This window comes from Anastrepha obliqua, chromosome 2 (assembly GCF_027943255.1).
Source record: "Anastrepha obliqua isolate idAnaObli1 chromosome 2, idAnaObli1_1.0, whole genome shotgun sequence".
In the NCBI taxonomy this organism is placed as follows: Eukaryota; Metazoa; Arthropoda; class Insecta; order Diptera; family Tephritidae; genus Anastrepha; species Anastrepha obliqua.
In genome coordinates this window covers 48,251,415-48,276,726 of record NC_072893.1, presented here as the reverse complement: position 1 = coordinate 48,276,726, position 25,312 = coordinate 48,251,415, and the positions used below count along the sequence as shown (strand labels likewise).

Sequence of the window (25,312 nt, the reverse complement as noted above, 5' to 3'; positions counted from 1 at the left end):
AACTCGAATTCCTTAGTTCGGCCGTAAACTCGAATTTTGAAAGACTCGTGTCTCGCAGGATAACTTCGGTTGGTATCTCGTGAATAGCTTTAGTAATGGCGGCTTCCAATACCTCAATCCACAAAGAATTAAAATTTTACATCCTCCACAAATATGAGTCCTAAGGTGTGATTGCTGACCAATCTACTGGTCCGAGACGAGAGATAAATTGTTCACCGAAACGACGACGGGCCGGCACAGAAAATCCATTGCTTCACAGGCTGTAAGGCAAGTAGCGACCTCTTTTTAGAACCAAAAGTTGTGGAGATCAATGAGCTTCAATTATTAGCATCGAAAGGTCGTTTATTATGGTGTGAAAGAGTTTGCGATTCACTGTTGCATTGGCGCCAGCCTCGTCTTTGAAGAAATATTGGCCGACGGTTTCTCCAGCTCATAGGCCGCACTAAACGGTTGGTTTAATTGGACATAATGCCTCTTCTTGAATGGCCTTAGGTTATTATTCAACTGAATTACGGCAATGTATCTTATTCAAGTAGCCATTTAGCCAAAAATGGGCCTCATCACTGAGCACCGCAAGTTGGCCTGAGCGCACGATGAACACTTTTCACCGAGCGTTTACACTTTTACGATTTGTAAACGTTGTTAAGACGTATGTAAGTCTTTTCATGATGAAATATCAATGAATATCGAAAAAATTATGTATTTAGGGTAAAGCAAATTTTACACTTCAACCCTATGAATAAGCTGTGAAAAGAGCCTCAAAATTTAGTAGCCCTAGCGTAATAGAGCTCACAGAATAAATGTTTCGTTATTGCGAGGAAGAAACCACTACTTAGTTATTGTTGTGGCACTTTCCGAGCGCTGTTGACAGCGCTATTGCCTGTTACTTTATTCGAGTATAGAGCAAATACCGTTGCATGCGCCGCCGTTTGTGTGGTTAGCTACAAATCAAACAATGTGCATGCGCCCAAATGCTCCCTCTGATAGGCACTTGGTTGTGGATTCAAAACACGTACATATTCGTGTGCGTGTAAATAAGTGGTGGTCCCTTATTTTCTGCGGTAAATTGTTTTTTATTCCACTGATTTTGTTTAGTGCGTATTTGCAATTTCCCACAGAAACTCTGACTATTCATATGGAAGCGTCCAACCGCGCATGCTACCCGGCGGGAAAACTCCAAGGACAAGAACTGGTGTGCAAGCACTTCAAATGAATGCGTTTGGCAGGGTGGATCGTAGCATAAGCATTTTGTCTTGCATCATTACGAGACACCTATTCCGATTTGGTAATTCTTAAGGATTCTAATGCGAGTTTAGACACTTTAAGTAATAATTTTAATCAGTTTTCGCCTCGAGTACCATTGTTCTGCCGGGAAGCATTGCCCAATATACATATGAGTTTTTGCATTACGATTAGGTATCAGATACACTTCTTCGTAAAATAATCGCTATGCGCAGCTTTCAATCTGGTTCTAGCCGACCAGCGATTGTTCGTGAACTCGACGGCCTTAAAGTAAATAAAGTTTTTGTTTATCGCACCATTATTCGTTACATCGCGAAACGTCATGCAGGTGATCATCAAAAGACTGCAACGTCACGTAAAATGGTTCAAAAAACGAACGAGAAAGTGAATTGAAGGAAATCCTCGACGAAGTGTCAATCAAATGGCAACGTTCCGAACTTCGGAACGTTCATTCAAATTCACCAGACGTGAATCCGATGGATTATTTTCTTTGGGCTATTTTGGAGAGCAAAGTCCGAACTAAAAGATTCAGCAGTCTCAAAGCGCTGAAAAAAGCCCTTGTCCGCGAGTGGGCCAAAATACTTGCAAGTCCCATTCGGGCAGCTTGCGATTCGTTTCTGTACAATCTCAAGACCATAGTCAAGGCAAAGTCATTTCGAGCAAAAGTAAATTGAATCTTAATTTTGTATTATTTTCACATACTTTTTACTTTGAATTGTATAAAAGTAATTTTCCAAACTCAGGCGGCCGCCTTAGCCGAATGGGTTGGTGCGTGATTACCATTCGGAATTCACAGAGAAAACATTGGTTCGAATCTCAGTGAAACACCAAAATTAAGAAAAACATTTTTCTAATAACGGTCGCCCCTTGGCAGGAAATGGCAAACCTCCGAGTGTATTTCTGCCATGAAAAAGCTTCTCATAAAAATATCTGTCGTTCGGAGTCGGCTTGAAACTGTAGGTCCCTCCATTTGTGGAACAACATCAAGACGCACACCACAAATAGGAAGAGGAGCTCGGCCAAACACCTAACAGAAGTGTACGCGCCAATTATTTATTTATTTTTTTAATTTTTTAATTTTCCAAAATAAATTTATGGCACTTTTAATTTGTTACACTTCGAGCGCCGGAACCTACCTATACTAACAATTAACAATAAAGGGTATAAGGGTAGAGTATGCCGATGACATTTCTTTAACAATTAAAGCTGGTTGCCTTTATGACCATAAAGGACTTAATGCAGGATAGCTTAAATATAACCTGGGAGTGGTGTAGAAAAAAGGGATTATCAATCAAACCTTCCAAAACCACTATTATCCCATTTACCAGGAAAAGAGTTCTAAATGTACGAGCCCTGGGAATAAATGGAATAGACGTACCTCTAAAGGAAGAGGTTAAATATCTAGGAACTATTATATCTTGGATAAAAAACTCACTTGGGAGCCCCACCTTAACTCAGTAATAAAAAAGGCAACAAAAAACCTTTCTTGGGTAAATCCTGGAGTCTAAACCCTAAAATGACCTTCTGGATCTACACCCAAATGGTAGGACCTATTGTACAAGCCCTCTCTTTTCATATGAAAGAAAAACTTAAACCAGGAGATCTTACGGGACACCTCAATATATTGAACAGGGTTCAACACGCAGTTTGCATAACCCAGGCGAACACCGCACGGAATCCGTACTCAGTTTTATAAAGAGATACAATGTTATCTTCCTGTCTAAGGAAGAGTGAAACACTAACCCAACATGGATAAAAGTTGACTCACAAAAATGGTACACGGATGGTTCCAAAATGCTCTAAGGAGTAAGAGCATGAATAGTGGTACGTATAGATACCACAATTTTCCATGCGGAGCTCTTCGCCATAATGGAAACAGTGGAAATCTTTGGAAGCCAAAAAAGGGGCAGAAGGGCTATTTATTGGACCAACCCCATTTTTTGGCTTTAACAAAAATAATATAAAACAGGAATCCAAAAAAAATCAGGGAACGCTGGAACGGCACACACGGCTTTAATCACTCCAAAAAGTTTTTGAACTTCAATGCCAACATAGCAAAATCTGCTCTAACCCTAGATAAAAAGAGCCTGTGAAGCACTTACAGGTCACTTTGCCTATAATAAACTCTTTAACATAATAGATTATCTAGTAGAATTTCATGCAGGCTCTGCTGTGATGAAGAGGAGTCTATAGAACACTTAATCACCAACTGTAAGGCATTAGGCCACAGGAGATACAGAATCCTGGGCTCGTACCTACTAGGGAAGGAAGACCCAGAATTGATCCCTCCTAAGGAGCTGGTTCGATTCCTCGGCGTACTAAATAATTATAATTAAGTAATTAGGGGCGCACGATAGATCAATCTGGTCGCTTGGCCTAACCCCTACCATCAATGCCATTACCATTACCCAACCCTGTAAAATATCATCTGCGATATAAACGAATTTCGGTTTATGGTGAGACATTTGCAAAATCGGTCACTTTTTGCACAAATAAAGTTGAAAAGTGTCAAATTTCTACATTCAATCAAAATTCTACATTCAATAGTTACTTGAAACGGTGATGTCAATTAGTTACCAATTTGGATCCGCTCAACTTGTTTTCAACTAAAAGTTACGACGACTATCCATACGTGATTCGAGAGTGAAAACATATGAAATCGCAGTTGTCAATGGTGACTTGGTCATGCCGAGACTAGCACAAATGTACTGAAATATTCATATGACAGAAAGCGCTACGGTAAGGCCGGCCACAGAATTCATTTGAATGAAATGAATTTATATTTATTGGCAAGGCTTACTCTTTTCAGTACAAAAAATCCATTGAAATATATTCATACGTCTTTTATTTATAGTAAAATTAAATTGAATTCCAAGGTTTAGTTGGATCTCAAGTGGTATGTCCCTGATAGGTGGAAATACCATTCAAGACTTGACGAATTCGTAGAGCTATGCACAAAACAGTGCAAAAACTGAATGTAATCGGGAATACACGCAGCAAAAGAATATTTTTTTGAGAATGCCTTAACCAGCATTGGAAAAACTGTCATTGTGCTGCGAAAGCCATTTTTTTCGTTGTTCACTCCACTCGGGAGCATAGGGCCTCGACAAGACTCATTCTTGCGTAGGTTTCGTTAATATATTTTGCTTTCTGGCAGAGTGGTGGTTAGCCTGCGGCTACCAGTCCTAAATAGTGGGAATGTGCCCACTTGTCGTTGCTTAGGAACAACGCCTTCTAACTCTTTAGCGCGCCATCTGTGTTTCACATTTTTCTGTCAGAAGGATCACACAGATGTTTGAGGACTTCGATAAATTTTGACTGCCCGCTTCCTCTTGCTGGCGCTACTGATGCAATGAATAACTGTGTATTTTTCTTTGTTTTTTTTTGCTTGTTTTAGCAGCCACAATGCAAGTAATGTGCTGAGTAAGAATTAGGAGGATTGCGGGGGTAAGTATTGGAACGATAAGGTTTTTTGGATTGGGGAATGATTTTTTTTTTTTTTGTTTTGTTTAGAAACTAGGAAAGTGGGTAAGCCGTAAAACACGGCCCACGGACTTTTCCAAACTCACTTGCATTTGCAGTGCAAAAATTTTTCTGGTCTCAAAACGCAAACCTCTCAACTAATGCCTCCTCAACTGATACACCCTCAACTAAAGCATCCCTAACCACCCTCCACCATCTTCAACAGATGCATCAGCAACAGATGTATTAACCATGGATACCACGGAAAAACTGCAAGAGTTGCCGCAACCCATATCGCGGCAGGCCCGCCGGCATGTTGAGGACATGAGACATGAACTCGATCAACGTACTTAGCTTAAGGCTCAATACTCTCCAACCTATACACTACTCCCGCTAAGTAACCCAAAGATGGTAGATTGCTAGGTTTGGTCAATAACTATGGTGAAAACCAAAATTGTGAGGGGAACTTTAGCTGCCACGTCACTTGGAGATTCGGCAGCCCAGTTATGCACGATCATTTCACATGTATTCACACACTCGTCCAATCAGCTATTGTTTCGATAGCAACGAATTTTCATTGATTGATTTTTTTTTTTTGTATATCACCAACACAATCTTAGTTTTTTGTTAAATACATCCCAAATACATACACGTTAGTCCCTCAGCTGATTCTGTCAAATTCGCTCAGAGCCGAATGACGGCCTGCTAAAGATCACACCTCTAAAAATCTTTTCCCCATGGTTTCAACTGGCAGCCAAAAGGGCAACGAGGTACTCTCTCTTGCACGCTGATAGTGAGCACAGCGAATTTTGTTGTGATACAAATTATTTAAATTTTTAATTTCACCCGAATGAGAGGCAAAAACGAAGCAAGCTATTAAATTTGCATAGTTCAAAAACAAAGAAAATAATTGTATAAAATTGAGTAAAGTAAGAAAAATATTTGAAAATAAAACAAAGGGCATATATTGAACGCATAAGGTCTTTGGCTCTGATGTATTAAGAAGCGACCACCTTGGCTCCTTGGCACCACAAGATCTACACAGATTACTGCGGAGGTCGAGTAGATTTCAAGAAAATTAAAAAGGGAACCTGAGTGCAGTACAATGGGCTTAATTGGGTCTGAGTGTTGTACTTGATAGTCTGCCCCAAAAAAAAAAAAAAGGAAAAAAGGCAAATTTTGTACACAAATCAAAAGGGCGAAAACAGCAGAAGTAAAATTAAGTGAAGAAAAAAGAATACAATAAGGAATTCTACTGTGATACTGGAATGGTAATACGTTTTGTAAAGACACAATTTAAGTTTTGTTCATATAACAATAAATGTGAATAGATGATTATCTTTTTTATGAAAAAGGAAATAATAATAAAAACTAAACAGGGAGGGAAAAGGCGCCAGATTATTGCAGCATACTCCAAATGCGAGCGAACAAAAGGGGTATAAAGCAGTTTTATGGTGTACGAATAGGTAAATTCAGTACTATTACGCCGTACAAAACCAAGCATAGCGTATGCCTTGATATGACAAAATTAATATGACTGATGAATGAAAATGTAATACCAAAAATAGCGCCAAGTTTCTTATATTCTTGAAAAGGATTGCAACATTCTTCCAAAGAAGCTTTACTGAGTTTTGAATCGACTGTGTGATTTTGAAAAAGAAAGATGGACGCATTTTTTAATATTCAAAGAAAGATGTGATCTCAGGCACTAAGAAAATACCTGTAATTCATCTAGTTCGGATTAGAGTTTTATCATATCTGAAGTATTCTTAATAATTGAATAAATCTTCAGATCGTCGGCGTACAATAGGTAGAAAGTTGGCGCATGAAAGCGAAGAATCAGTGTTACATATTTATAAACAGAAATGGGCGCAGAATGCATCCTTGTGATACGCCAGAGTGTACACAGCACCGCCTCCGATTCAAATAGTTGTTAAGGCATGGCAGAAATTTTCAAAAAAGAGCAGATTGAACATCATCAAGTTTGACAACGCACCGCATTCCACTCAGTAAAGTACAATAAAGTGCAAGTGTCAAGTTACTAAAAAATAACATTGATTTTCTATAATTCTTTTAATTCGCTGTGCTGGGCATCCTCTCCTTATAACGGATACACATTTTTTGTCAGACATCAACAATGGACATTTTTTCGAGTTAAGTTGTTGGAATTGTATTTTATTTATTTATTTACAGGCGTGGGATAATAATACAATTATTATTATACGTAAAAAAGGAGCATTAGCCGCCAGGACCTTCGGTTCGCTGATGTAGAAGTAACAGATAGTTAGCTTAAAGGTCTCACATGTAAAAGGAGACTAGAAAACTTAATTCATTAAGACTATGGTAAAAATATAGTAACTATGTTAGAGGAGCAAACATCAAATAAATTTTTTCAATCCTGATTTAATTAGAAATTCTGACATTTTTGATATATTTTCTAAGGAAGTAGTTCTTAACAGTGCAGAAGGTCTTTGATTTCGGAAGACACTTTTCCTGATTTTTCAAAATGTGGGCAGCCGTCGAGTAGGCAGACCGTTAAAGATGGTGAGTGACAGTGTTGGCAGCATGGACGGCTGGAACCATTGAAAACGTATGAATGTGTGGCGATTGTGTGCCCTAGGCGAAGGCGGACAAATGATTTGATATCGTTGCAACGGCAATTTAGTGGGTAGTTATGTTTTATCCTGTTTAGGATTATTTACGATATAATGATGGGAAGAGGTTCGCCAATTGACCATTTGTGTATTATAGTACCTATGATGTATAAATTTGTATAAGTCTTTTTTCGAAATATAGTCGAAAGTTATTAGTGGTTCTTTCCCAGCGAGTTTAGCTCGTTCGTCCGCTAGGTTGTTCCCTCTTATGCCTGCATGGCCTGGAACTCCTATATGTTTTATGCGGTCGCTATTTTTTAATAGTTTGCTCCGGATACAGGAGATGATATGCGTCTTGTTCATTGTGTTCATTATCGAGTAAATGACTGATTTGCTATGCGTTCAAATTACTGCTTTCGATAAAGAGTTTTCAGCGAATGTAATACCATGCAGGATCGCTGCAGCTTCGGCTGTATAAACGGAGGCATAGCTAGGGAGGATGCCGGCCGTGACTGTTTCTTCTTTCAAATTGACAACTGCAAACGAGGTGTTAGTATCAGTTTTTGACCCATCAGTGAAAATTAAGCTGCATTCGGGAAGTAGAGGAGTTGTGACTACTGTAAAAAGACGTTGGTAAACCAGTAGCATTGGTGTGAATTTTACCATATTTCGCTAGGTTTAATATAAAATTAGGCTCTTTCATCAACCATGGGGGAAACAGTACATTTTGGCGAAGTGAAGCGGAAGTTATACCAATCTCTCAGGCGTAACCGATGCACAGTGCAATTGTCGATTTGCGACGTAGGGCCTTACTTCTTTGAAGCTCGCCTACCACTGCTTCATATAAAGCGCTGTTGTAGCAAAGAAATAGCTTAGGTATAAGTTTCTTCGCATTCGTCGTGAATCTCTCTTCAATTGTGGGGAGCCCGGCTTCCGTCAGTATAAATTTTGTTGGGGATTTAGGCATAGCACGGATGCTTCTGCTTACAGCCGTGTGGTTAGCTGAGTAAATAAGTTTTATGTTGCTTTTCGCACAGTTACCATAAATGGAAAGGTCACAGTCTATCTTCGATAATATGAGTACCCGGATACATTTATTAGCTTTGAAGCGTTAATTAAACAACAAATATTTGATAATATTAAGCCTTGCAGCCAGTTGTTTCCTTAAATATGTACAATGTTCTTTGAAAGTTAATTTTTTATCAAAAATTATACCCAAAAACTTTAAGTTAACACTATTTGCATTTTGCATGTTATTATAACTTAGTAATTACATCTATGTTTCCGGCAAAAGTGGAAGATTTTGCATTTATTAATAGATACGTTGGCACCCGATGATTCGGACCAAGTGTTTAAGTCAGATAGTATATTAATGAAATCTTGTTTGACGATGTTTAGGTCATTAATTTGAGAGCACAACAGTAAATCGTCAGCATAGCATATGTAAGAAACATTTTTTATATTTATTGATAATTTGGCTAATTTCATTGAAAGCAGTTATAAATAAAACAACGGAGAGTGGAGAGCCCTGGGGGATACTGTTGTGCAGAACAAAAAAGTCTGAAAAGGTATTATTTACTTTGGACACAAATCTGCGATTAGTGAGAAAGGCCTGTATAATTTTACGTATTTTACCGCTAAGATTCCATTTTTCCAACACGGTCGAAGGCCTTCTCGAAGTCTGTGCTTACAACCGAGAGGTGGTTTCTATTGGAAAGAGCAGTAGAAGCGTAGTTGGAATTGTAAAATAAAAAAAATAAACATCCCAAATATGTATGTATTCCTTTCTAAATTAAAAAAAAAAAAATACGTTGAAACATATGCGTATTTACAAAAAAGGAAAAGCCAATCTTGATTTTTCGCTATAAAAGGAGATTTTTCTGTATCCATATTGTGAAGCATAATAAATTCAGAAAACTCCGGGATTGTTTGCAAATAATTCCGCAATTTTTTGGAACTTAAAAAATACCGGGATCTCAGAGCACGCGATTAACATCCATATCGCGCACGTAAAGCATCCTACTGGGCCTGACTGTATGCACTCTTGTTTTCCGCAGATCCTTATCTACACCGTCTCACTTTTTCAATATTCTTCGAGCTCTTCCAAGGAAATATAAATGAAAAATGTATAGGATGCTAAGCTACAGCCTTCAAGTTTATGAATCCATAGCGCAGACCACTGCGCATTCATTAAAGGTGGTGACGCCAACAACTAGTATGTTTTGTAAAGAGTTTTCCAAACACAGGTGTTATTTTGATATTCAAAGAAAAAGGCTATTTGTTAATACAAATGATCGGATGTTTATTTCATTATAAAGAGGAAGGTATGCCGTTAATAGTGGAAAATAACATCAGGCAAATGACCACCATGACCACGCTTACAGGACAATATCTTTTTCATGAAATTTTCCATAACCGAATTGCAAAGTGGCTGCCCTATGTTCTCGATAGCCTCACGAATTCCATCTTTGATGCCTTGAATCGACCCAGGTATGTTGGCGTAGACCTTCTCTTTCACGTGGCCCCAAAGAAAAAAGTCACAAGGTGTTAAATCGCAAGATCTCGGTTGCCAATTGTGATCAGCTATTCGAGAGATAACCCGGTCCGGAAACTTTTCCCGTAAAATATCAACGGTTTCGTTGCTTGTGCGGCACGTAACGCCGTCTTGTTGAAAATAAACGTTGTCCAGATCAATATCATCCAATTCCGGCCATAAAAAATTGTTAATCATCTCTCGATAGCGCAATCACATTCAAAATAAGACCTATTATTAGAAAACCCCTTACATTTGATTGTCACGGCAAAGTATTGGAAAAGTTGAAAACAAAGAATAAATTCGCCTTTTTCATTCTGTGCTAACAGCCACATTGGCACGGCAAAAGAAAAAGGAACAAATCAGCTAACCTACCGATACCACCTTCAACAGATTCGCCTTGGCGCCTACTCTGATTTTTAAAATGCCAACTTCACTAGTGCGCATCCAAGTCAACCTTTTTCTTGACAGCTCGGGAATTGCTCAATTCAATAGCTCACGATTTCCTAGCAGGTTCAGCAGATATTGTGTCCAAATGTACAGCTGTTATAAATATTTTCATTTGTTGCACGCGTGCATTAGCATACGCAAAATTTCCAAATGCCATTTGAATCCTAGCATCAGATGCGTGCCACATTAAAATGTAAGCACAAATTAAATAAATTAAATTATGGTCTCTTTACGTCAACACTATAAGCCCCTGCCATGTTGCGCCATATGGTGCATATACCCCAAACCGAGCCAATCGTGAATTCGTATCCAACAACCGCGTAGCTAAATAATATACAAGTATTTAGATGGCAGCGCGCCGGTTCGGTGAGCACGTGGAAATAATTTTCTTGAATCTACAATTTAATAATTTTCAAATGTTGAACACATTTGTATAAAAAGTATGCACCAAATTGAATTTTGGCGCAGCCGTAGGCAATACAACCACGTACACTGCGGTTGGCAATAAGAGTAAATAATCCAAACACTTTTCGTGGGCTAATTGAGCTTGGGCAATCCTTTAGGGTATTCGTTCTATGGCTAAATTTTACTATTTTGAAGTACTTAGAACGTTTAGCTAAGGGGACAGAAGTATGTAAATAATGAGAAGCCAATTTAGGTGACTGAGGCCTAATTGGATAATATCCGTTAAGTCTTTTATCATCAAAGGCTATATGTGATTATATTATATAATAATTAGAATTATTCTTCTAAAAGCCTGCCGGACTGCGATGGTTATTTTTGGGCGAAACTCCTCCACAATGACAATGATTTATACAAGGAGGCGCAAAATTAATCACTCTATGAAAGATTTATAATTTTTGCAAATGGCATCGTACTTCAATCACTTCAATTTGACAATTGTGAACTAGACAGCTGCAGTATACAAAGAGACTCATGATGGAAAAAATAATGAGATGGCCCTATCGTGGTACCGTTACTTTGCTCCCAGCAATTTGACATTGAGTGACGTCGTATTAGCACCAGTAGTGCCAGATTAACATTTTCGTAACTTGTTTTAACATTTTTTTATTTGTTCTTTAGTCTCGGAGCTTTAGCTCTTTCTGCATGACATTTTTCTAGTCTGTACTAATTAAAATGTAATGTTTATAATTTTGTAAAATATACATTTTGTAATAATTATTTAAATAATTCACTCAATTTTATTTAACTTTCCCTTTTAGCTTAACATCCGGTCGCATAGCCCGGCATTGTAGTTGTTGTCGGTGTTCTTTTGCTTTCAGCAGTCACTTCTCTCTCTCGCTACTGCAGTGTTGCCTAGCTTTTGATATAAAAACACACTCAAATGCCCATTTAAAGAAAATAAAACACCAAACTTTTATTGAATTACTAAAAGAACTTTGTATGAGTGACAAATTGTCTTTAAAATGTGCGATTTTTTAAATAAATGTGTTATGGATATGTACAATTTACTTTATGAGTATTTTTGTTAAGGGAACCACTTTTTTGCTATATTTGAGGTTATGTAACAAGATAAGGTACTCTTTTTGTAGAAGTGTCAGCATGGTTTCTTTAGTATTTTCTGGTGTTTATGGCTTATTTTTACAATGATTACACCTCTTGATGCCCTATGTCCCACTAAGGATTGATGGCCGGAAGAAACGATTACACCTCTATGGTTTTAATTCGCATTCAGTAAATTCAAATACTTTTTAAAATGTGTAAAAAAGTTTTGAATGTTAAGAAGAGTTCAGAGATTGGCATTTAATATTCTTGCGCAACCTTAAAAGGAGCAAAAATTAAATTTGCACCTTCAAAATATCAAATTTTATAAGAATCAACAAATTTTCATTAGCACTAAAATCATCTCAGAACGACCTTTTTTAACATTCTTTTCTTTAATAATAAAGTTTCTTTTTTCTTAACTTATAGTTTCGGTAGCTTTAAATTAAAAATAAGAAACAAACACCGACTAAAAAATTTTCGCATTTTGATATATAAAAAAGCACTAAATTTATTGCGAAGAACAAATGGTTGGCAACACTGCAATACCTGGCCAATGTGACGTCACGCACTCTCTGATGGGCGCAATATTGTTTCTATCATTCTTGCAAAGAGACTAGCAATGGAGAGCGTAAAGGTCAATACAAAGATTTCCATCATCGAAAATCGGCGGCCGACGTAGCCGAATGGATTGGTGCATGACTCCCCTTGGGGAGTGCGTAGGTTCGAATCTCCGTGCATAAAACACCAAAATGATAAAAAAAGTTTTTCTAATAGCGGTCGCCCCTCGGCAGGCAATGGCGAACCTCCGATTGTATTCTGCCGCGAAAAAGCTTCTGCTAAAAACCATTTGCCGTTCGGTTTAAAATTGTAGATCCCTCCATTTGTGGAACAACATCAAGACGCATGCCACAAATAGGAGGAAGAGCTCGGCCAAACACCTAACAGAAGTGTACGCGCCAATTATTTAGTTTTTTATTTATGGTTATGCAAGTTTTTTCCATTAACTTTCAACCAATTTTTTTCTTCTTTGAGCTCCTAATTTTGACCGGCGGAACTTGAGTTGCGGAAAGTATTAAACCGAATACATCTGACTTTTTTTTTTGCTCTTACAAACACTCGATTCTGTGATGTGCTCAGTACGCAGTTTTTCCAAAATATCCTTAACTTTATCCATTTGAATATTTTCCGATGTCAGGCCATTCATGAACTCATTGGATTTTGTACACAATTTGCGCAAGTCATCGAAAAAAACTTCGAATATTGCCTTGAGCAAATCAGCCACTTCCGCGTGCCAATTATATTGAACAGTTTGCAACAAATTGATACCAGATATTTGTCCTCTAAAGCGATGCAAATTATAAAATATTTATTTATTAATAATAAAATATTATTTACTTAGTAAAGCTAACTTTAGCAGCCATAGTGATCTCCAAATTCATCCATATGCAACAGAACTTCCATTAACCAATTCTAATTGGATGTAGGTGAACTTCACACTTAATTCCTCTTTGCTGTTATCTGCTCTGGCCGCTCTCGCAGCAGTCCACTCACTCTTGCATAGGAACTGCAAGCGACACGTATGATGTTCACTGTTAACTGCACTCGCTCTACCAGCAGCCGACTCACACTTGCATGGGAACTGCCAGCGGTGTGCGTGTTGTTCGCTGTTAATTGTTCTGGCTCTTACAACGGTCGACTCACACTTGCATTGGAACTGCATGTGATGCTGCACAGACGTATGTGTATGTGTATGATGTTCGCTAGTTGGAACATTTTCGATCGAGAACATTTTCGTTTATGTAGACGGCCAGCGGTTATTTCTGCATACCTTGTTTTTGCGGCAAAGTCTTCCGAATTACTTACACAAATATTGAACATTTTTCCAATGTACCCTATGATCAGAAAGTACCGGGAATATTTAAATAAAACAAAACAGAGTTGAATTTCAGGCAAAATTATTTTATCTCCTTCACAATATGAGCCGTCTGAAGCAACACACATATGACAATGCTTAACCCAGTCCTCCATGCGCCCCTGGTAGGCCGACGAAGGGATGGTCTTCAGCTACTTCGTCGTATTCTCTTTGATCTCCTCTATCGACTGAAATCTCCATCCACGAAGTGATAACTTCAACTTGGGTAACAAAAAGAAGTCGTACGGGGCATATCAGGTGAATACAGTGCTTGCACGATGCACGGCTATAAAAAAAACGAATCAAATTTTTTCAAACTTTTACTTTTACTTTTAAGGTTGAACATTGTTGAATAATATTGAACATTGAAAAATAATATTGTTCAAATGACTGCCACGACTGGCTTTATAGTGGGCTATTCGATCAACCCAATTTTTAAGCACATTTTCGATTGTTTGGGCTCCAATTTCATGAATGGCAACTTCGATTTCGTGTTTTAAAGCATCAATCATCTCGGGATGGTTCGCATAGCATTTGTCCTTAACGGCTCCCCACAAAAAATAGTCAAACGGGCTTAAATCACAGCTCCGAGGCGGCCAATTGATATCGGAATTTCGGCTGATTATTCGGTTTTCACAAACGGTAGCCAAAAGTTCGAGTGTAACTTTGGCAGTGTGACAAGTTGCACCGTCCTGTTGAAACCAAATGTCGTCCATGTCATCCTCTTCAATTCTTGGAAACAGCTCGTTGAGCATGTCACGGTAACGCTCGCCATTTACTGTAACAGCGGCTCCTCGCTCATTTTCGAAAGAAAATGGCCCGATGATGCCGCCAGACCAAAAACCGCACCAAACATTGACTCGTTGGTTGTGGATACATTTGCTTCTCTACAGTAACGTGTGGATTTTCCGAGCTCCAAATCCGACAATTTTGCTTATTGACATAGCCAGCGATGTGAAAATCAGAAAAGAAGAAGAAGACTCACCACTTTGGAAATAGGTTTTCAATATTTCCCAATTTTGTTCAAGCGTATAGCGTCCCATTTCGCAAATGTCAAACCTTTAAGTAAATTATAAACACATTTGACATGTCATTTGCGTTACTATTCTCAAAAAAAAAAGGTGGTTCAAAAAGCAAACGCTATATGGCCCACCCTGTACTTGGTGTTTGGTCAAATAATCCAGCACCATTTTGGACTCGGTGCGATGGCGCGTTATCATCATGCAAAATCAAAGAATTATTCGCCCACATTTCTGGCCGTTTGAGACGACCAGCATCTTTCAAACCAGCATCTTTATTGACTGTCTGGCCCGATGGAAGGTACTCATGGAGCACTACGCCTTGGTAATCGAAGAAAACAGTCAATTAAACATGTACGGTACTTTTTGATCATAGGGTATGCAAACATAATTGGTTTTTTGCAAATATGTTGAATAAAGTTGAATCTTTTAATTGCATTCTTGTTAAATCGTCTGTTTTTATTTCCTTGTACCACATCCGATTCATCAATAACAAGTCTTTAATCTTTATTTTTGCACATCTGCGAATTATTTGCTTATTTAAAAAACCATTTACATATTAAACTCTTCACTTTCTAGATTTGTTACGTATTTCTTATTGTTATTAACTTCACTGGGTTCCACATCCTCACTTTCCGAAGAAGTAACGACGACCTTTTCAAACCATCTCTGATGTCTCTCTTAGCCATTGCCCTCTTACTAGGTATCGAGCGTGTGACTGGAAAATTATTGCACGCAATATTTTTTGACGACTAAAAATATTTATATTCCTTTTTAGAGTTTCACGAACATTTTTTTTAGTTTTGCCCGTTTTTGTTGTTAATTGCTTCCTCTCTCTCTATATATTTTTTGGCACGCTTAGCGGCCTATAAGTCACATGCAGATTTTCCAGTACTGCGACAGAATTTTCGATTATGACGAAACTGTAAAATACTAAATAAAAGTAATGTAAAATCAACACATCTGACAATTATGAGCATGTTCAACAATACATCCTTTGTTCTAAAGCTCCATTTCTACACCGCTCGTTTTAACAACCCAATTACAGTGGAATCAGTTTATAATGACATCGAAGGGAATCGACAAGGCCATCATAATAAGCGGACGTCATACAAAGCTTTTTGTGAAAAAAAAAAAACATTTTTGCATAAACATGTATGTATGTATTTTAATAGAAAAACATAGTATGTAACTAATGAAATCAAAATTGCACCTTTATTACGTACACATTATACACATACAAGTGTAATTTTAATGAATATATGCAGACAAAATCTACTTTTGGTTTTTCATTTTATTGTAAAAATAGTCTCTAATACTATTGTGTATAGAAGACATCGCCATGGTCAAATTATCGTTTTCAATATTGCTGTTAACAAATCGGGATAATAATTCTGCAGCTTTTAATGCCTCTTCTGCGGTAGGTAATGGTTCTTCCTCGACGCCCTCTTCGCCGTCACTTTCAAGTTCCTCCTTAGTATTAAGGGGGGAGCCTGCTTTAGAGGCTTCAAAAAATCGATTTTTTTTTGCATAAATGTCTTCCCAAAAACGTTTCAGAAGCAAATTCAAAATATTTTCGGAGTTACAGAAGAAATTGTGAGCAAGCGTCGAGCACGTATACGAGCGGCCGGTATACTATATATACAAAAACTTTGACGCGCGATTCCTCCGTTTTTTATTTTTACGATTTTTCCTAACTGGGAAAAAGTTAAACGCCCTATCGCAACGAGATAACATTGATTGTATTTGGAACTACCATAAATTCTCTTTTAGTTGAACCTAAAAAACCTTAAGAAAGTTATGATTAACCCACTTTTTAAACAATCTAAATTGAATTTGGTTTTCCAAAAAAAACGATGTTTTTTTAATTAGCGAAAAATTGTTGAATTTCTCACTTCTTGTTTGATTTTCTTAGTTTGACTAGAAGCTATACTATACTAAAAGAAAAATTTGTTTGGGTTTTTGGTTTGAAATGAAAATTGCGACCTGTATCTTTCCCGCCGTACGACACATGCACACTCGAGGCGCCTCGGCAAAATGCTTGTACCAGGCATAATATTTGAATGAAAAAATTTGAGAAGATTGTTGAAATATATTTGGGTTTATTGTTAAGAAAAATAAATTTACAACCTTAAATTAGTTACCGACACGTGTCCGATTCAAAAAGAGAAGAAGATTGAAATTGAAAATGAAATGACAGCTCATGCCAGTAGCACGGCGTTGCCAAGCAAAATTAATATAAATTCAACATATGAAATCTTAAGGATAGTGTAGAATACAATTATTTTGTGGACACGCCACATATATAACAATAAAACCTGAAAGTTTCGTTTCAATCGAATATTTCTTTCTTTCCAAAAAAAATCCACGAAAGAATCGATTTTGTGAACCCTCTAAGGCAGGCTCCCGCCTTAATGTTATGTACGATATTGTCATCGGTGGGTTCTTCAAATGTTAAATGAGCGCTATCGATGCCAACATAATCTTTCCACATTGCTGGTGCTGCTAAATAATCTGAATTTAGATTTCGTGAACACAAAGATAAAGGGACATCATCTTCGTCACCGTCGTGACTTTCAATGAATCCTGCATGCAACTTGGGAAACAAAAAGAAATCCTGCATGTCTACTTTGTGACGTTTTATTCCAGGCATCATTAACCATCAGCATTGCATCTAGCATCGTTATTTTTGTGGAAGGGTTGTTGTCATTAGCAGCAAGACTATTAATCATTTTGAGCACAAGGTTTTTTCTAAAATTCGTTTTGAGTGCTCGTATTATTACCTCATCCATTGGCTGTAGTACTGATGTTGTATTCGGCGTAAGGAAAGCAAGTGTTATAGACTTTAAATCAATAACATTTGGATGTGCCGGGCAATTGTCAACCAGCAATAAACTCTTTTTCTTCTTCTCACCAGATCACGATCCCAATCTCGAAGCCATTTTTCAAAAAGTTCTGATGTCATCCAAGCTTTACGATTGTTAGCATAATCGACAGGTAATGATTTGACCCTTTTAAACCATCTGGGTTTTTGTGACTTTCCAATAATGAGCAATTTCTTCTTTTTTTTTTTTGTGCCACTCATATTAGCTGCTACCATGACAGTTATTATATCTTTCGATATTTTGCCTCCACTACAATTCTCACCTTTAAATTGTAATGTTTTGTCCGGCATTAATTTATAAAACAGTCCAGTTGCATCATCGTTAAATATCTCATCATCAGAAAACTGTTCTCGTAGATTCGGCCCCACAGTTGTTAACCAGTTTATTGTTGAACTTTGATCAACAGACGAAGATTCGCCGACAATTTTTTCCGCCACAATGTTATGTCGAACTTTAAAACAACTGATCCAGCTTGCAGAACAATTGAAATCGAGAATACCAAACGGCGCGGCAAGAACGTTTGCCTTTTCGCGTAGCATAGGGCCGCTGATAGGTATTCTTGGTATAGTTTTCAACCTCTGAATTAAGGGGGGAGCCTGCTTTAGAGGCTTAAAAATCGATTTTTTCATGGATTTTTTTGGGAAGGAAAGAAATATTCGATTGAAACGAAACTTTCAGGTTTTATTGTTATATATTTCCACAGTCTTCTCAAATTTTTTCATTCAAATATTATGCCTGGTACAAGCATTTTGCCGACGCGCCTCGGGTGTGCCTGTGTCGTGCGGCGGGAAAGATGCAGATCGCAATTTTCATCTCAAACCAAAAACCCAAAAAGTTTTTATTTTGGTATAGTATAGCTTCTAGTTAAACCAAGAAAATTGAACAAAAAGTGAGAAATTCAACAATTTTTCGCTAATTAAAAAAAAATCATTTTTTTGGAAAAACAAATTCAATTTAGATTGTTTAAAAAATGGGTTAATCATAACTTTCTTATGGTTTTTTAGGTTCAACTAGAAGAGAATTTAATTCCGAATACAATCAATGTTATCTCGTTTCAATAATTAGGAAAAATCGCAAAAATAAAAAAACCGAGAAATCGCACTTCGAACGATCCGGCCGCACGTATACCTGCTCGACGCTTGCTCAAAAATTCTTGTGTAACTCCGAAAATATTTGGAATTTGCTTCTGAAATTTTGGGGACCCATTCTTGGATAGTTTGGGAAGACAATTATGCAAAAAAAATCGATTTTTTTAAGCCTCTAAAGCAGACTCCCTCCTCAATGTTTCATCAACATTTCAACTTGTCGCGATTTTTGAAGCCTCTTCGGTTGCAAAACATTGAATTGAACGATTGCTTAATGCGGTTCTTGTTTTCAAAAATCATTGAGATTGTCGAATGACCAACGTCAAATTCCTTTGCGAGGGATGAGTTCGATTCTCCATTTTCTAATCTGCATATTTTTGCACCTTTCTCCTCAATCGTAAATGCTTTACGGCGTTGAAATGACATTCTTTTCACAGTATAAACACAAACGACAAACGAAAAATAATGCGTGACCCTCAAGCGTCAATTACTCACTGAGATTCAAAACAAAAACGAGCCAAGTGCCGAACGTCGTCGGGAATCAACGAATATTACCGAAGATGTAAACATGATATGTTCTTTGCAATGTAAAGTACTATGTCGGTCATTATAACCGGACATACTTTATGAAAAATGGGTCATAATAAGCGACATGTCACTATAAGAGAAGTCATTATTTTATAAAGAATTTTATATAAAAATAAAAGTTCGTAGTGTAGTTACGTCATAATAGGCGGCTGGTTAATATAAGCGGAGTCATAATAAACGGATTCTACTGTGTTCAGTATTCATTCAAAAACTGCGCCTTCTAATTGGCAAATTCTATATATTTTCAGAATTCCGCGTTCTAAAATTCCACATGGCCAAGCAAAAAAAAAAAATGTATGCACTTCTTAGGTTTTAGCGTTTGAAAGGTTTGCATATTTTACCTGCCTGACGATTTTTATGTCCTGTCGCTTTTACATGTTTTCGAGCGCTTACTAATTGCGGAATGTAAATAGTGTAAAAAAATTTTTGCAAATGTGCAATAAAATATCACTGAAATATTCATTGTAAAGTAAGAAAATTTGTTCATTTGCCCTAATGCAGGGAGCCTCGATATATCATACTTGCATTCCATATTTCAACAACTGGTCTATTTATCAACTTGATTAAAAAGTTCCCGGAATATATTCAGAACATTCAAATTAAAATTTTATTGCACAAAAGTGACATTATCGCCTTCAAAGTACTACCCCCATCATATGTAACACACTTATAACAGCGTTTGATCCAGTTCTCGAAACATTTCTGGAACTCTGTTTTCAGTGTAGCCATCAGAGCCGTCTTCGATGTTTCCTTAACTTCCTTTCGGCTGTAAAAACGCATTTCCCTTAGTGATTTTTTGAATCGTTCGAACAGAAAGAAGTCACAGAGTGCTATATCAGGTGAATTCAATGGGTGTTTGGAAGGTATTCGTTTCGTTCTTGGTCACAAATTCACAAAGAATAATGCCACTGTGCGACGGCGCGTTATCTTGGTGCAAAATCCACGAGTCGTTTTCCCACAAATCCTTTTTTTTTTGGCGAATTACTTCACATAAACGTCTCATAACGCCCAAATATTGCTCCCTATTAACTGCGTGGCCTTCTGGGAAGAATTCATGGTGTACAATACGGTGACAATCCATAAAAACCATGAGCATCGCTTTCTTTTTGGACCGAAAACGACGTGTTTTTTTGGTTTTGATTCATTCGGTGCTCTCCACTCACTCACCTAATGTTTGGATTGCGTGTCGTACTCAGAAGCCTATATCTCGTCTCCAGTAATGATACGATTGACAAATGTTGGATAGGATTTAGTGTTTAAAATCATGTCTTCCGTATGTCTTTAGCGGCATCAAAGATGTCACTTTTTCGCATGAGATTGACATGCTTTGAGACCAACTTTGAAGCAACACGGCGCCAACTCAAAACATAAAATACAATGGTCTGAGTGGATCCATAGGCAATGTTCAAGTCCTCTGCCAGCTCTTCGATGGTTAATTTATATTAGATAATTTGTGGTTATTACTCAACTTTTCTTTCACTTTATTGATATTTCCATCGATGTTTCGATGTCGACGGCCTGCCACTACGTTTGTCATACTCGATGGACTTACAATCTCTTCTGCAGCCTTCATGCCACTCGTAAACGGCTGTTTTCTTCAGAGTATCATTACTGCAACTGTTTCCCAACATTTCAAAGGCTTTCGCACCATTGAATCCATGTTTAAGGCCAAATTTAATACAAACTCGTTGTTGCAAATTGAAGTCCATTTTTAAAACTTTAAAAATCCATAAACACTTGCGGAGGTAGATTCACGCAAGTCGACGTAACTTTTACAAATGTCAAGTAGAGGCGATACAATTTTGGTATGAATGTTAATCACAGATGTGGCAGCCCAGCCAAAAATCGGAACTGAAATCAGTTGACTTAGAGCGTCACCTGGTAGTTATTCCGGGAACTTTTAGATCCAGGTGGAATTTGTTGCAATTGCCAAGTGGCATGCGTTAGTTCCTTATATTTGCACAGAAATTTTAATGGAAGCACACCAACAATGTATTTATTCTAATGCATTCATAAATGCAACATTTGCACACTTCACTCCAAGCTGAATGCTCATACGACGAATGCATTTACGCATTTATGGTATGCATTGAATAAGTTGCACCACTTGACGCTCTGAAGTGGTGACACCACTTGCCATTTTCTTTTCCATGCGACGATGGCATTGGCAGCTGGGCATAAATAGCTGTGAAATGATGTCAGCAAATATAATATCCATGTCCTTTTATGTTGACTTGGGGTATACAGTTTGAAAATGGGGCTCATTTGCAAAAATATGGTTTGCAATTTCAATTCAAAATGAACTCGTACTAAATTTGTTGCCCCCTAACTAATAAATTGAACAAAAACAGAGTCAAGCCATTTCTTGATGCCAATGAGTGTGATGAGCTGTGTTATTTAAGGGCATTGGGAATCGATCAAAATAAGTGAAAATCAACAGGGATCAGTGTTGTAAATATTAGACAAACTGACGAGAGGGGTTGAATGCTTTCCGCTATGTGACTTTACTGAGTCTTGTCTCCCGATGTATGTACAGTCTGTTACATAAGAGCGCGGTCACTGTTACACGTAGATAAAAAATCAGAGCGTCCTGTTTCTTTTTCTATGACTTAGAGGGCACCTCAGTTCTTCATGCTTTTTGTAAAAAGTGAGCTGTCTGTCAAATTTCGTCTTCAATTGAGTGGTTTTTCGAAATGAGTGCTGTTTACGCCTCTCGCTTTGAGGCAATTTTTCTAGGTTTGCATGAAAAAGGACCCAAATTAACGCAAACTGCTGCTGCGAAATAAATAGGAAACATGAAGCAGTTCGTTAGCAAGTGGATAAATCGCTATAAAAAGGTCGGTAATGTTGATGATTTTCCTGAACGCGGAAGTGCAAGCAAAGTTTTAAAAAAAGACGAAAAAAAGATTCTCGCATTGTTCTCGAAACATCCAACTTTGACTTTACGTGGAGCCGGTGTGAAATTGAAAGCAAAAGGTGTTGACATATCTTACGGAACGATTCGCAGGCATTTGCTTGCCAATAAACTGAAATATCGCAGTAGTTTGGAAAAACCAATGTTGAGTGCAAAACACGTTGAAAAACGAATGGAATGGGCGAAGGAAAACTTGGACCGCGATTGGAGCAACGTAATTTTTTCTGATGGATCCTCCTTCTGGGCATTTCCGAGCATTAAACACGCCTGGACAACCTCCATCAGTAGGATGCTTCAACGGACTGTTAAACACCCCGTCAAGGTTCATGTTTGGGGGTGCTTCTCAAACAAAGGTTTCGGTACTTTGTTCTTATTTACCGATAATTTAAATGCCAAAAAAATTAATAAAATATATCAAAAGTTTTTGTTACCATCTGCTAAGCAATGGTATATCAAGAAAAATGAAAGCTGGATCCTTCAAGAGGACAACGATCCGAAACAACGGAGTCGAGCGTGTAGCGTGTGGAAGGCGCAAAGCGGAGTTGTCACTTTAGATTGGCCATCTCAGTCACCGGATGCAAATCCCATAGAAGATGTGTGAGCTCTGATGAAAATTCAGCTTCGCAGACGCAAGCCATGTAATTTAGATCAACTTTCTCGGCAAATTCGGAAAATTTGGAGGCCTTTCCCGGTAGAATCTGCAGAAAAACTAGTGGAAAGTATGCCCGACGGTGGCCAGGCCATAATTGACATTGCAGAAGATTGGACTTTCTACTGAGATATTTCCATTGAGTATTGACGATAATCATTTGACGTAGTATCATTTGAAAAAAATGGCAAATTAATAATACATTTATTAAATAGCCAAAAGAGGTATTTTTGGAAATAGCCGTCGGGGCTTTTTTTCTTATCTTATCTTTATCATATTTCGATTTTTAAACTTTTCGTAGCTCTTGGAAACCAAAACTTGGGGTATAGGCAAAATTTCTATCATAAAATTTATAATTGGAAAAAAAAAATAAATTAATACAAAAACTCCCAAGAATACCTGATGGACTACGTGAAGAAGTACTATGCAAAATTTTAAAACGATTGGTCCTGTATATTTAAAGTTATGTTGGAAATGCTCAGTTTCTGAAAAACGGATTTAAGTTTTGTAGCTATCGAGCAATTATAGGCACCCGGCCTGAAACAATGGACGCTCAAACCCTCATAACTTCGCCAATTTCGCTCCAATCGACTTGAAATTTTGACAAAAGATTCTTAGAATATTATGCTTTCATGTAGAAGATCCAACGCCTAACACACACGTTAAGATCTACACGGACGGATCTAAAGTGGACACCGGTGTTGGATCGGGGTTATTTTGCGAAGAGCTTTCTATTAGTGAACCTTTTAAACTACCGGATCACTGTAGTGTTTTTCAAGCGGAAATGAACGCTATTCATGAAGCCTAAAAATGGTTAAAGATAAATATCATCTGCTTTCTATCACATAGCCAAGCTGCTTTACGAGCCCTGGATGCATTCCAAACAACGTCAAGGAGTGTCTTACGTTGTTGCCAATCTCTAAATGAGATGGCCAAGCAATATCGTATAATCTTATGCTGCGTTCCAGGCCACAAAGATATACCAGGGAACTGTAGGGCAGACCAACTTGCAAGAGAAGGTACCTGTATGCCAAACATAAGTAATTTTATGGGGGTACCTCTTGCAACATGTATGCTTCTTATTAAGGACGCACTAATCAGTTCTGTAAATCAAAGATGGATTAGTGTCAATACCCGTGCAATTGCTAGGCAAACATGGCCAAGGCTAAATCTACATATGTCCAAGAATATTATAAAATTGAATAGACTTCAAATTAGGACCTTAGTAGGGGCGCTCACAGGACATTGTATCATTGGAAATCATGCGTTTACATGCCTGATTTCTGTCGTAGCTGCAGAAATGAGGAGGAGTTGGAAACCATTCAATACCTTTTTTGCACATGCGCGGCTCTAGCCAGAAGCAGGAACCGATATTTAAGATCCTACTTCTTAATGAGTATAGATAATCTATACACTTTAAGTATCAACAACCTTTTGCGATTTGTTAAAAGCTCAGCCCGCGAAAAGCTATTACCTCTCAATAATTCGAAAATTTTCTCTTTTCATTTTGCTTTTCAATTAATAAACTTTTTATTTAAAATTATATATAGTCTAATATATTAATATTTTTTTATATTTGTACAAGACTTAAAAAATTGGAAAAATTTTCTTCGAAATTTCAAAGTTTTTAGAGAAAGTTAACAAAAAAAGTGTACCCACACAATTTTATAGCTAATAAAATGTTCTAAAATATATACATATATAAAGGCGCAAGTTTGAAGTGGCTCAAAGTTCTGGTTGATTTTTGATAATTGACTGTGTTGCCTATTTTCGCCATATAAGAAAAACTTCGGGGATTTGTTATATGGATATAATGCACAACCTTATCAGGGGAAAAAAATTATAAAAAATCAACAGGATTTTCCAGAAAAATATTTAATGGGCTATAAAACTGCGACCCCAATTTTTTTAGTTATGATTAAAAAGTTTGAAATTTTGATAGACGATTTTAGCGATATTTTACATTCCCTACAGTCTCGGAAAATCTACAATATAAAATCTCAACATCTTGGAAAGTTTAGGCTATTTATTAACTTATTTGTTAATTGAAATCATTTTTTAATTAAATTTATTTTTCTATCTTGTACAAGATTTATAAAAATTCGAAATATTTTCATTTGAATTCCAAAATTTTCCATTCGAATAAAAAAAAGTTGGATACGCAGTTTTATAGTCAATAAAATACTAATACATATATATATATATATATATAATTGGCGCGTACACCCTTTTTGGGGTGTTTGGCCGAGCTCCTCCTCCTATTTGTGGTGTGCGTCTTGATGTTGTTCCACAAATGGAGGGACCTACAGTTTCAAGCCGACTCTGAACGGCAGATATTTTTATGAGGAGCTTTTTCATGGCAGAAATACACTCGGAGGTTTGCCATTGTCTACCGAGTGGCGACTGCTATTAGAAAAATGTTTTTATTAATTTTGGTTTCATCGAGATTCGAACCAACGTTCTATCTGTGAAT

At 37.4% G+C, this 25,312-nt stretch overlaps 1 pseudogene; it reads right to left on the bottom strand.

Moving 5' to 3' along the window:
* Positions 1–15,993: 15,993 nt before the first annotated feature.
* On the bottom strand, positions 15,994–17,818 carry LOC129238130 (tigger transposable element-derived protein 4-like; annotated as a pseudogene).
* Between the last annotated feature and the right edge of the window lie 7,494 nt (positions 17,819–25,312).